The sequence below is a fragment of the Myxocyprinus asiaticus genome, chromosome 12 (assembly GCF_019703515.2).
Source record: "Myxocyprinus asiaticus isolate MX2 ecotype Aquarium Trade chromosome 12, UBuf_Myxa_2, whole genome shotgun sequence".
Taxonomy (NCBI): Eukaryota; Metazoa; Chordata; class Actinopteri; order Cypriniformes; family Catostomidae; genus Myxocyprinus; species Myxocyprinus asiaticus.
The window spans coordinates 30939746-30952515 of record NC_059355.1 but is presented as its reverse complement, the minus strand read 5'-3'; positions in this window follow the sequence as shown (position 1 = coordinate 30952515).

Genomic DNA, 12770 nt, shown 5'->3' with positions numbered 1-12770 from the left:
AATTCATGTCTTTATATAATATTATATTATATATAATATTTGCTTGGTACTGTAGATTGGGGCCCTCAAAGAGATGGCACCCTAGGGAGTTGCCTATGTCACCTAATAGTGGCCGTGTTTCTTCCCCACTAGTTTAACCAAACTGAAATGCAAAAATAATCACTGTTGTCAGACAGATTCCAGAAAACTCCCCATCTTCAGTTAGTTGTAACAAAGACTCTCGCCTGAAAATTACAATGTTGGTTGAGCCAATATTGCTGTGTCGGACTGGACAGGCCATTCAACCAAACAGAGTACTGTTTTGTTTGCACCACAGAGTCACAGTGTTACACCTGTAGGTAAAATCAACTTACAAATGGCTTACATATATACTGTTATTGACTGTATATTTAGCTGGGATACGAGAAAGAATTTTAACATAGAAAAACACACTGTGATGAGGAGGAGGATGGGGCCGGGCCATTAGGATGGACGCCTGGCGCTGAGTTACCACAATCAGCTGGGAGAGGGATAAAGAGAAGTTGGAGATACCAGTTCAAGAGAGAGAGAGATGCACATGGAGTTGTGTGCGTGTCAGTGTTTGTGTTGTCTAATTAAAAGTCTTTGTAATTGTTCATCCAGTTCCTGCCTCCTCCATTCCTATAAGCAAGAGACCTTTTTGTTACACTGGTGCCAAAACCCAGGATTTTGGAGGAGGACCACTCTGTCCCAGAGACCTCGCTGCTGGCTCAAGAAAGCAACGCTGAAGATATACAATCTGATGTACTGGAGCGGTTCATCGGTGGGCTACCATTGTGGTCCGCCAGGGGGCGGAGGAGCCCGCTGCCGTCTTCCAGGAGGCAGAGGATCCTGCAGCTAACCGCCAGGAGGTGGAGGAGCCCGCTGCCGACCACCAGGAGGTTGAGGAGCCCACTGCCGACCTCCAGGAGGCGGTGGCTGTTCCCGCTGCCGACCGCCAGGAGGCGTCAACCAAGAAATGGATGAGCGAGTCCAGTGCCATCGTCCGGCATTGCTGACGGAGGTGTTCCGGCTGTCTGAGGACTGGGAGGGTGGCGTGTTGGGAGCCTTAGTTTTTTTCTCTTTCTTTTTCTCCTCTCTCTCTCTCGGGCTCCAGGAAGGGAGGGGGAGTGTAAGTCAAGCCGGTTGGTTCCCTGGCCCGAATTGGGCGTTAGGGGTATGTGACGAGGAGGAGGGCGGGGCTGGGTTGTTAGGATGGACACCTGGCACTGAGTTACCGCAATCAGCCGGAAGAGGGATAAAGTGAAACCAGAGACACCAGTTCAAGAGAGAGAGAGAGAGAGAGAGATGCACGTGGAGTTGTGTGTGTGTGTCAGTGTTTGTGTTGTCTAATTAAAAGTCTTCATAATTGTTCATCCAGTTCCCACCTGGATTTTTATAAGAAAGAGACCTTTTTGTTACACTGGTGCCGAAACCCGGGACTTTGGAGGAGGACCACACAATCTGGTGTACTGGAGTGGTTCGTCAGTGGGCTAACGATGTGGTCTACCAGGGGGTGGAGGAGCCCACTGCCAACCATCAGGAGGTGGAGGAAGCTGCTACCATCCGCCAGGAGGCGGAGGAGCCCACTGCTGACCTCCAGGAGGTGGTGGCCGTTCCTGCTGCCGACCACCATTAGGCGGTGGCCGTTCCCACGGCCGACTGCCAGGAGGCAGCGGCCATACCCACGAGTCCAGTGTCATTGTCCAGCATTGCTGACAGAGGTGTTCCAGCTGGCTGAGGACCGGGTGGGTGGGTGGGTCGGGAACCGGAGTTTTCTTTCTCTTTTTCACTTCTCTTTTTCTTTTTGCTCTCTCTCTCTCTCTCATCTCTCTCTCAGGCTCTCCCGCTCTCTTTCCCTCTCTCCTCTCCCTCCCCTCATCCTACTCATGTTCCCAGGAGGCAGGGAAAACCAGCCGGCAGAAGGACGGCTGATAGGACAACACCTCCCCTCCAGGAAGGGAGGGGGAGTGTAAGTCAAGCCGGTTGGTTCCCTGGCCTGAATTGGGCATTAGGGGTATGTGATGAGGAGGAGGGTGGGCTGGACTGTTAGGATGGATGCCTGGTGCTGAGATACCGCAATCAGCCGGGAGAGGGATAAAGAGGAGCCAGAGAAGCCAGTTCGAACTAAATATTATAGTATGAGCTTTGCATGCAGTGGAAACATTCTTAACTATTTTTTTTTTTTTTTTTTTGTGTGTGTGCTCTACTATCACAATTTATGACATTGCAATAGTAGAGTACATTCATTCATTTCAGGGCTGGTCTGCAGACTTCTCAGTAGGGGCATCTAGGGGCATTCATCTGCATGTCCTGATTAAATTATTTATAAATTATCAGTTTCACTTTACAGTAAGGCTGTAGTCATTAACCTTGACACTTCTGTTAAAAAGAATGGGAGAAATTGGAATGCCCAACAGTCAATGGATATGGAAAGTAAGTCCCACCCTAAAGGTAAAAGAGCCAATCACCTTTTAGATACAGACATTTGTTAGTATTTTGTTACATTTTTGGTTGGAAAATGTCTTTATCTGCTATACAGGGTTGTCCGCAGGCTGCACATGCACGTGACCCTCTTCATCATTGGCAAATGACAGAATGCATTTACATGTTTTGTTTCAATGGATTGTAGGTAAATATCCACTTCATCCAGCACTATTTTTGTTCTCTGTCTTCTAAAGTATCCCTTAACTGTTTTATTGATTGAGAAACCGCTCTGAACAATTCAGTACACGTGTGGAATGTCAAAATGATTCTGACTGAATCGCGTGCCAGTTGTTTTGCTTGCACATTAGACCAAAGCGCTGAAAAGAGTGATTTATTCACGAATCAGGCATCACTAGTTCTGATTCAACACAAAAGACACAGCCCCGTCCTAGTGAGCCTATCAATGTTCCATACTGATCTCACTGTGAATTCATTGAAACAGTAAGTTGAAAGTTCTTCAACTAAAATTGGTCTGTGCTAACTGAAATTCTAACCACTGCCCCAGTGGTCAAAGCTGGAAGTGTTACATGTGTGGGCATATGTGAGCTCCAGTTTTTGGGTGAAATGTCCTTTAAGAGGTGCCAATACTGAGTTGTAAAAGGATTTATTTATTTATTTATTTATTTTTGTACATGATGAAATCCAGTGAAGTGGAATGCATATTTATTAACTCTACCATCTAACCAAACCCCAACCCTAAACCCAACCGTCAGTTGAATACAAATTGTATGCTTAGATGGAAAAATGGAATCTCAGATCATACTCATTATTGATTTTGTGAAAGTGATTACTTCCTGGCTTCATTGCAGAATGAGAACTTGTATTTCTAAAGCTGCTAATGCAACGTGCTATCAGTTATGCCACAAGATAAGGTAAACAATTTTGAACTGATGCAAAAATGTCTGACAGGAGATACCACTTGTCAGTAACTCAGCAGAATGGAGTCAGTGTCAGGGTACTGGAAGATATTTTACATGTCAATTTCCCGTGTGATCATGCTGGATGTTCTGGGGATGGTGGCATGTGGTCGGATCACACAGGGTGCACACAGGTTCTACACATGCTGAAATTTGCTTGGTACTGTAGATTGGGGCCCTCAAAGAGATGGCACCCTAGGGAGTTGCCTATGTCACCTAATAGTGGCCGTGTTTCTTCCCCACTAGTTTAACCAAACTGAAATGCAAAAATAATCACTGTTGTCAGACAGATTCCAGAAAACTCCCCATCTTCAGTTAGTTGTAACAAAGACTCTCGCCTGAAAATTACAATGTTGGTTGAGCCAATATTGCTGTGTCGGACTGGACAGGCCATTCAACCAAACAGAGTACTGTTTTGTTTGCACCACAGAGTCACAGTGTTACACCTGTAGGTAAAATCAACCTACAAATGGCTTACATATATACTGTTATTGACTGTATATTTAGCTGGGATACGAGAAAGAATTTTAACATAGAAAAACACACTGTGATGAGGAGGAGGATGGGGCCGGGCCATTAGGATGGACGCCTGGCGCTGAGTTACCACAATCAGCTGGGAGAGGGATAAAGAGAAGTTGGAGATACCAGTTCAAGAGAGAGAGAGATGCACATGGAGTTGTGTGCGTGTCAGTGTTTGTGTTGTCTAATTAAAAGTCTTTGTAATTGTTCATCCAGTTCCTGCCTCCTCCATTCCTATAAGCAAGAGACCTTTTTGTTACACTGGTGCCAAAACCCAGGATTTTGTCCCAGAGACCTCGCTGCTGGCTCAAGAAAGCAACGCTGAAGATATACAATCTGATGTACTGGAGCGGTTCATCGGTGGGCTACCATTGTGGTCCGCCAGGGGGCGGAGGAGCCCGCTGCCGTCTTCCAGGAGGCAGAGGATCCTGCAGCTAACCGCCAGGAGGTGGAGGAGCCCGCTGCCGACCACCAGGAGGTTGAGGAGCCCACTGCCGACCTCCAGGAGGCGGTGGCTGTTCCCGCTGCTGACCGCCAGGAGGCGTCAACCAAGAAATGGAAATGGTTCCCTGGCCTGAATTGGGCATTAGGGGTATGTGATGAGGAGGAGGGTGGGCTGGACTGTTAGGATGGATGCCTGGTGCTGAGATACCGCAATCAGCCGGGAGAGGGATAAAGAGGAGCCAGAGAAGCCAGTTCGAGAGAGAGATGCACATGGAGTTGTGTGTGTGTGTCAGTGTTTGTGTTGTCTAATTAAAAGTCTTCGTGATTGTTCCCGCCTCCTCCTTTCCTATAAGCAAGAGACCTTTTTGTTACACATGCATCAGTGTTAAATAATCTCTCAGCCAATCCGAGTTCTCAGAGAGTGCATAAAAAATGGGTGGTTAGGGACTGGCTAAAAAAAGCATGGTTCATTTGTGCAGGAGTAAAGGGAAGTATGAACTGAGAATGTGAGAATGGGCAGGAGTGAAGGTGTCTCTGGCTGCACACGTACACTCTTGTGACAAAAGCTGAGGAGCGGAAAATTGGGTTGGGAAAATATCCTTTGTTTTTTTACTCTCTCTCTCTCTTTAACTTACCACCATCCACATCCTCCTATATAAGCCTTCCTATCCTTGACCTCAGTGTTAGAGTTCCTCCTCATATCTGTCATGCTGCATCTGGCTGACTAAGTTAAAACACAAAGACGTCTTCTTTTCCCTAAACCACAGTGTTTATTATTCCACGGATACTGTACATGAACGAATAACCCATCCATACCAGATGCATGGAAATATAACATGATTGTTCCATTAGTCAGTGGGAAATTTATGGCAAGTTTGAGCTTTTAAAAAACACCATTTATTCAGTTAACCCTCTGTGTGAGAAGGGATGACAGATTTTCCAGAGGAGGTTTAATGGTTAAATCCATAATTTTCACCCTGTTATCAGAGTGGGATTTCTAGCAATGCCCAGTAGGAGTATAGTGGAGCCCCTACAATGGCAAGGGTCCCAGGGTAAGCTTCCTCAACAGGGCTGCAGGCCCATAAGACCGGCTACTGTATCGCCAACTCACACTCTCAAACATCCACATTGAATGCAGCAGCACTCAAGGAGTGAGTCAGTGCGTGTGGAGGCCTGCCAGCTCCAATCACAATGGGTGGAAATGGGAATTTAATACAAACATTCTCACATAGCTACAAAGCAAGTGTGCTTCTCACGAAGCCCCTCCCAAGTCAATAACTCTTAATAATTTTATTTATGGTTTAATTAATCTTATTCCAACAATTCTACATGTTTAGAGTCACAGAAAGTGGTTTTTAGGTAAATAACTTGTGGATTTTGATATATCTATTTATTATCAGTGGTGCTTGTTATGGCAAGTGTCACAAGTATGCTTGTGCTGTGGACATACATTCTACCTGAAATTATCACCCAACCCCCAGACTTGAATTGACGAAGGCACCCAAGCCATATCTAGGGACTAAAATATCATAGAAACCGATGCAATCTTTTTAATTTGGCCAGTTAGAAACCACTCAGCAACCACCCAAAGACCCAAAAACCTATCTAACAATGCCCTAGCAACCACCCAGAAAACCTTAGCAACCGCCTAGCAACACCCTGGCAACTACTTACCACACCCTAGCATTGTGTTGCCGAGTTTTGCACTGGCAAACACCACTCACATTTTCTTCAGTTTTTTCAAAATTGTAAAAAAAAATTTTTTTTGCAAAAAAGAATGAATCGTTATTGAATTCTGTTATTGGGCAACTCAAGTTTCAGTGGCACTTCAGCACTGCACATTGTCTCCTGACCTTACTGGGGTAAAGCAGGCAGGACAAAGCCTTTGAGTCTTTGTCTGCCTGCAAGAGAAAATAATCAGCATTCATCATCACTTTCATAATAAAGAGGAGGTATGGCAATTACTGCTGGACTACAAATAGACAATAGGCGGCAGTCTGGGGAGATTTTATTGTGGTTAAATCCCTGTAAGGTCCTTGTTCTTGTACAGTAAGTATTTCTCCCCATGCTGGGTCCATGCACCCACATAATATGTTGACACAGTGTCCACTACTTTCCCGTGAGGCTTCCTCATCCAAACACTTTCTGCTCTTTACCAGCCAATGTTAATACACATGTATACACATACAGACTCACAGAAAAACATGCACACACATTCTAGCCATTCTAGACAAGACACAACATCAGCATAGAGAAAGTAAAATGGTGCACTTTGCACTTATTGTAATATATTGTAACATTTTGTAATATATACATAATATATAACATATAATACAATATATACAGTATATAAAGTAATTTATCAAAAATGTTAATAAAATAAATGAGAAAAGAAAAAGAAAAGCAGAGAAAAAGAAAAGAGAAAATAATTTGAAAAAGCCCAAATTCAATTGATTCATTTTGAGCAACAATATATCTGTGATCTTGCTGTTGGTTTGTTACTTATGTTTGCAAAATTATGCAAAATAAATATTCAGTAGTTCGCAAGTAAATGTAATCCTGTATTGAGGATAGTGTGAACATTGGTGGCTCGCTGTCCTGGGCGAAAGGGGCTCGAGGCTCGAGACTCGACCTGAGTTCGCTTGCTGGGTCCTGTGTGAGGTGGGCAGAGGTGCCACAAAAAGATAGAATGAGCAGGGGCTGCTAGTGGAGGCAGCCTCGCACTAGGGTCCGCTCGAGAGATCGGAAACTGGGAGGTGTGAGATAGGTAGAGATGGAGAATGAAAATAGGCTGAAGCACTGAAGATAGTGGCGGTTGCAGCAGCATGGAACTGAGATATGAGAGAGCTGAGAAGTGCTGGAGGGATCGTTACGCCGGAGGATCACCCCAGGAGGGTTGCCCCAGATGGAGGTGTGAATCCTAACCACCCAGGCAGACTTTAAGTCTCCCTCCGGGCTTGGTTGGTTTGACAGATAGGCCCGGCAGCCACTCGAGCAAGCGGGTCCATCCTATGATCGAACAGGCGCCCTCACTGCATTCGACCAGGGAGTCATCCCGAGCTTCGAATGAGGAGACAGCTCACGATACAAATAAACGTTTCGAATGGAGAGCCCTTGATGTGACTGTGCTGGAGGAGTCAGCCACGCCTGAGCATGGGAGGCCTCCCTCTGCGATCGGGCAAGATTGCCCAGAGTGGAGGCGCGAATCCTAGCCGCTCAAAAGAATGACCTAAGCTCCTCCTCCAGACAATGAGGGGCCCTCACACCATTAGAAAGGGGGATTCCTCACTGCTATTCGAACGGGGGAGCCCACGATACAAATAAACGTGAGTAAGCTCGCTCTGCATTTGAGTGCTTGAGGCAGGCCCGTCCTTCATTGTGGGACGGGGGCTTCCGGACTGGCTGGGGTGGACCCTGCAGCATCTGAATGGTGGGGCCAGCCTATTGGAAATACAAGGATTTGTAACTAGTCAATTAGGGCTTGATGTGCTTTCCTGATGTGGAGACGGTTGGTGCAGATGTAGAGATATGTGTCGGATGACCAGCGGCCAAGTAAGCGTATTTGATGCTCAGGCAGACCTTTGTGGGCTGCTGAAGTTGTGGCGCCGATGTGGAAGGAATGACTTGAGGATAGTTTGTCTAGGATGCCGGATTTGAGCAGGATGGCTTTGAGGTGTTTTTGGAACCAGAATCGGGAAGCTGCTTGATTTTTGTCATCAACGAAGAGGGGATCTAGAGGGGTTTTAGTTTGGGATCCTATGTAATGTAGATAGTGGGCTAGCGGTTGGAAGGGCTGGATGGGAGTAGAAAGGTTGACAATGAAAATTGGGTGCCCTCTTTTGGATTGGTCTATTTCCTTTGTTTGATGAAGAATCTTATTGTGTTGTTGTCTAGGATGTGGAGGTCCGAAATGGTGGGATGGATTCTTGGGTTGAATTTTGTCATGGTGGTGAGTTTGGAGCAACGGAGGAAGCCAAACAAGGCAAGGATGAACATGGCATCTAGTGTTTTTGAGGTGTTTAGAGAAATGTAGCCCTGACAGAGTGTTTAGGCAACGAGTTAGTAGATCGATTGTCAGTAGTTGTCTGGTATCGATTCTGGCGGGTTGGGATTTGTGAATGCCCTTGACGAGGAGTGAGATCTTGGGATGGATTATTGTGGGGGAATTTTTTCCAAAAATTAATTTGTGGGAGAAATGGATACCACTTAGGTACCCTTTAATAGTACCGAGGTGGAAGTTTTTGGTTTTGTTGAGGTGTGAGGCGAAGCAGGATACGGAGAGGAGAGAAAACTTGGGAGATGGCATATTGTAATTTAGGTGGAAATCTTTGAAGCATTTCCAAGCTGTCCAATATGTTTGTAGGGCTCGGGTGGAAATAGCTTAAAGAATGGAGTGCTGGGGGGCATGGAGGAGTCTGAGAGGGTGATTTCTAGGAATTTCAGTTCTGAACAGGGAGGAACCAGGGTTGGTGTCGGGTTTGCTTCTAGGGCCAAGGCTCTGGATCTCTGAAAGTAAAAACGAGAAAGAGTCATCAATATGTTTTTTTTTGAGCCTGGAATGTGTTCTGCTTTAATTATGTTAGCAGAGGAGGGATTTGGGATGAAGTTCACTTGCGAAGGCAGCCTCGGGCAGGGAACGGTTCCAGAGTAGGAGAGATTCAAATGGTAGAAGGGAGTGGGGTAAAGTGAAGAGGGGAATGGGTCTTGAGTGGGGTTCTCCAGCAGAGGCAGCCTCACGTGTAAATCCACTCTAGTGGCCCATGGATAGGAAGGGGTAGAGGGATGGATGTTGGCAGAGAGAATAGATTACGTGGAAAAACTAAGGCATCTGGGACATATGTGAGGCAATGTCAGAATACGTGCTTGCATAGGCATTTGTTATATAAACGGGCTGAATCCTCGGGCTTGGGACTGCACAGTGTTCAATGAGAGAGCATATGATTCGTGTGAGCATGTTTATGCTGAATTTTACTGAGCTCGCTCAAAGCTGCGATGAGACACATGGTCTGAAAGACATGCCTCAGTTGTGGCACATGAACTGTTGCAGCATTTGGATGGCTCATTTGCGCTCTTTGCCATATAGTGGGAGTTTGTCATATGGCCCTAAAGACGCCATGGTTGCGGCGCTTGGACAGCGCATTGCACTGTTTGCAGTGTAGGGGGAGGTTTAGTCGCACAGCCCGAAAGACGCCGCAGTTGTGGCACCTGGACAGCACATTTGTGCTGCTTTGAGATGTGTTGAGCCAATAAAAAACATGGTAATATGGTAAATGTAGTGTCTGTGGACACCTGAACGTAATTGTTTGCTAGATTAAATGTCGAGAACATATGTGAAATAATGTCAGGAAACATGCTTGTGTGTGCATACGAACAATGTCATTTAAAGTTGGTTTGTCATGAAATTAGAAGGCACCAGATGAGTGCCCAGATGAATACCATAGTCTGTTGTTTATTAACTTAAGCATATGGTTTGGAGCTTTGTAGATTATTTTCCAATGTAATGCGAGTCATTTCATAACCCTGAATTATTGGCGCGGGGTGACTCGTCTTGATTTGACGAGGATGTATGAAATCGTATGAGTTTGTGCCTGAGAGTTGGATTTAATAGATACTATAAGAGCACCGTTTGCAGTAGTGTGGTGAATAAAACGACTTGTTTATACTGATGACTTGTAATAAATTCTGCAGAAAAACAGAAATATTGGAGTATAAAGCAAGGTGACAAGCTGAATCATTTGGTGTCGATTTAAACCTGTTACTTTAAACTTGGGGGAGCGTAAAATTATGACAGATTGTTGAACGCTTTTAAAATCATGCAGCAATTAAGTTGTAGGGTCAAGCTTGTAAATAAAATTTGTAATCCAATGATTCAGGCAAAAGTACAGAAGACTGTCTGTAAAATAAAATTATAGATTGATTTTACCTGCGTGAAGCGTTTGTCCTGGTGGGAGGAGGGAAAGTCATGTTATAGTGTAGAGATGAGTGGAAGTTTGTAGCAGTGCTTGCGTCGTGTTATCGGTGGCGAGGCAAGCTTGAATGCTGAGAGGCGAGACGAGTTTGAGGAATGATTATGAATGAGTTGGAACGTGGCGCATGATCCACCTCTTGTGGAGCCGAATTCGGCTTGTGTCTGTTCAGACAGAGGCTGTGTATAACTGCAGTGAGCTGTGGAATGGTCAGTGCAGGTGCTGCGCGGCAGCGAGCTCCTGCTAAAATGTCTGCGTTGGTTTGAAAAGAAGTTGTAATTAGAGTATCGGACGATTGGAAGGAATTCGCTGTTGCATGATTGCCCCTGTGTTCCGAATGGAAGTAATCACACTCCAAAGGGCACTTTGAAGGGAGAACAATCGTGACATTCATGTTAGAAGATGACGAACAGAATCGCTGAATGGATCACACCCTAAACGAGCTGTGCAGCAAGGTAATGAGGTTGACAGGAATCACCTGTGCCAGATTGAAATGCTGGGGAGCATTGGAATGATGATAGAATTAAATGGTTAATCTTTTGTTTCCCTCACATTCAAATGAAGCTGTAATAGAACTCAAGTGGCATGAAGCCAGAGCAGCACCCGTTCACAGAGGCAGGTTTATGCAGTGGAACGCTCCGGGTGGAAAGTTTCAATAAGAGAACATATGAGCAGTCGTAGAGAGCTTTTTAACATGTATACAGAGCCAAAGAAGCCAATTTGCGGAAGCAACTTCATGCTATAAACGGCTTCGGCGAATGGAGCATAGAAAGAAAGACAGAGTAGAAATATAACACTTAATGTAGTAGCGGTCAATACTGCAAAAAACAAATGAGCTGCTGTGGCAGCTTCTGTTGAATAAAGAGATTGTTTGGATGGAAGAGCTGTTCTGGTGAAGGCATATGCTTTGCAGCGAAGTTGCATCCGATGATCCGAGTCACTTGCATGGGTCTGTTCGTGGGCAATGGGCGGTGCCGAATGCCAGAAAACTTGATGTCACATAGAGGTAAGCAGCTGTTTATATACTCTTACTCTGCCAGTGTGATTGGTTAAATTACATGACTTGATCCTCCCAAACCTTGTTAATGAAACAAGGTTGTAAATTAGTTGTAAATTTAGAAATATTCAGTCTTTGGATGAACCATAATGTTTATTTTCAGTTAAATATTTAAAATATGATGAGCAATCTAGGTGTTTATCTTCTGTGACCAAGTGGGCAGGATGAATGTGAGACCTCTAAAGGTGACCTGCTATTTGTTTGTGTGCAGTGCAGAGTTCACTGATACCGTGTACAAAGGTGACAGTGCACACAAAAGCAAGAGACCTCCACCTAAGACAGCACTTCTAAAAACAGTAACACATAGGAATGTGCTGCTCTAAATCAGCATTTACAAACCTACAGCTAAACTCTGTTTTATTATTTGTGTGCAAAAAAATAAATTTGTTTTTATCTTACCTTGCTCTCAAAGTGGAAAACAGGAAAATCTGAACAATGTATTTATGAGTCAGCTGATTGTGTAAGGTTATCAGGAAATAGAAAGAAAACATATATGCGCTCATTTCAAAAACCATCCATCTACAAATTAGTGAAGTGTGCAAGGCAGTGTAAATGGGTCTGTAGATGTGTGATGGTGGAATTTTCCTCTGCAATTAAGCTAGAGATGACTGAACATAGACACAACATACAGGCAGATATTGTTTTTCATTTCCTGACTATAACTGATGTAGTTACTGCATGCCCACAGCACCATGCAGCTTAATTCTTCTGTAGGCTAATACCATCAGCATAACTGTAATCTTTGTTCTTCATGATGGTTTGGTGCATTGAGCAATAGGAAATATAAAAAAAATAATGCCTCCATATTATAGCAAATTAAATGTATTAGTTTCATTGGCTGCCTAAAAGTAGTCGAATCTGAATTATTTTACTTCATGTGAGATCACCTGCCTCTCAGTAAGCTTTTAACTACATGAGTCTGAGCATACTGTCATGAAACAGTATCTTCGGGTACACCACCTTCCTAAATAACGTATGGATATGCATATTCTTAAAGGCCCCAATACTATACACCTCTTGATGGTACCTCTGTGTAGGCCAAAGTAAAATGGTACAAACCCATCCAAGTCATTGTGCATACAAATAAATGCAAACTAAATAAATAATATAACTTTATTTAAAAATAAAATTACAATTAAAAAAAAATAATATAAAAAATAATAATAATAAAACTTTAACGCAATGAGCAAAATGAAGCCACATCCACAAGTGTCCCATTGATTTGCACAGGCTTCTGCTGTTGCTGATGCATTTACAAATGTATACATTTTCCTATTCAGCCCATATATTAATAATTTTGCATACTGTCGGGCCTATGCAGTTCATGATAATATTAATAAGCTGTTTGATAAAGATACTTATTTTATTTATCTACTTTTCTTT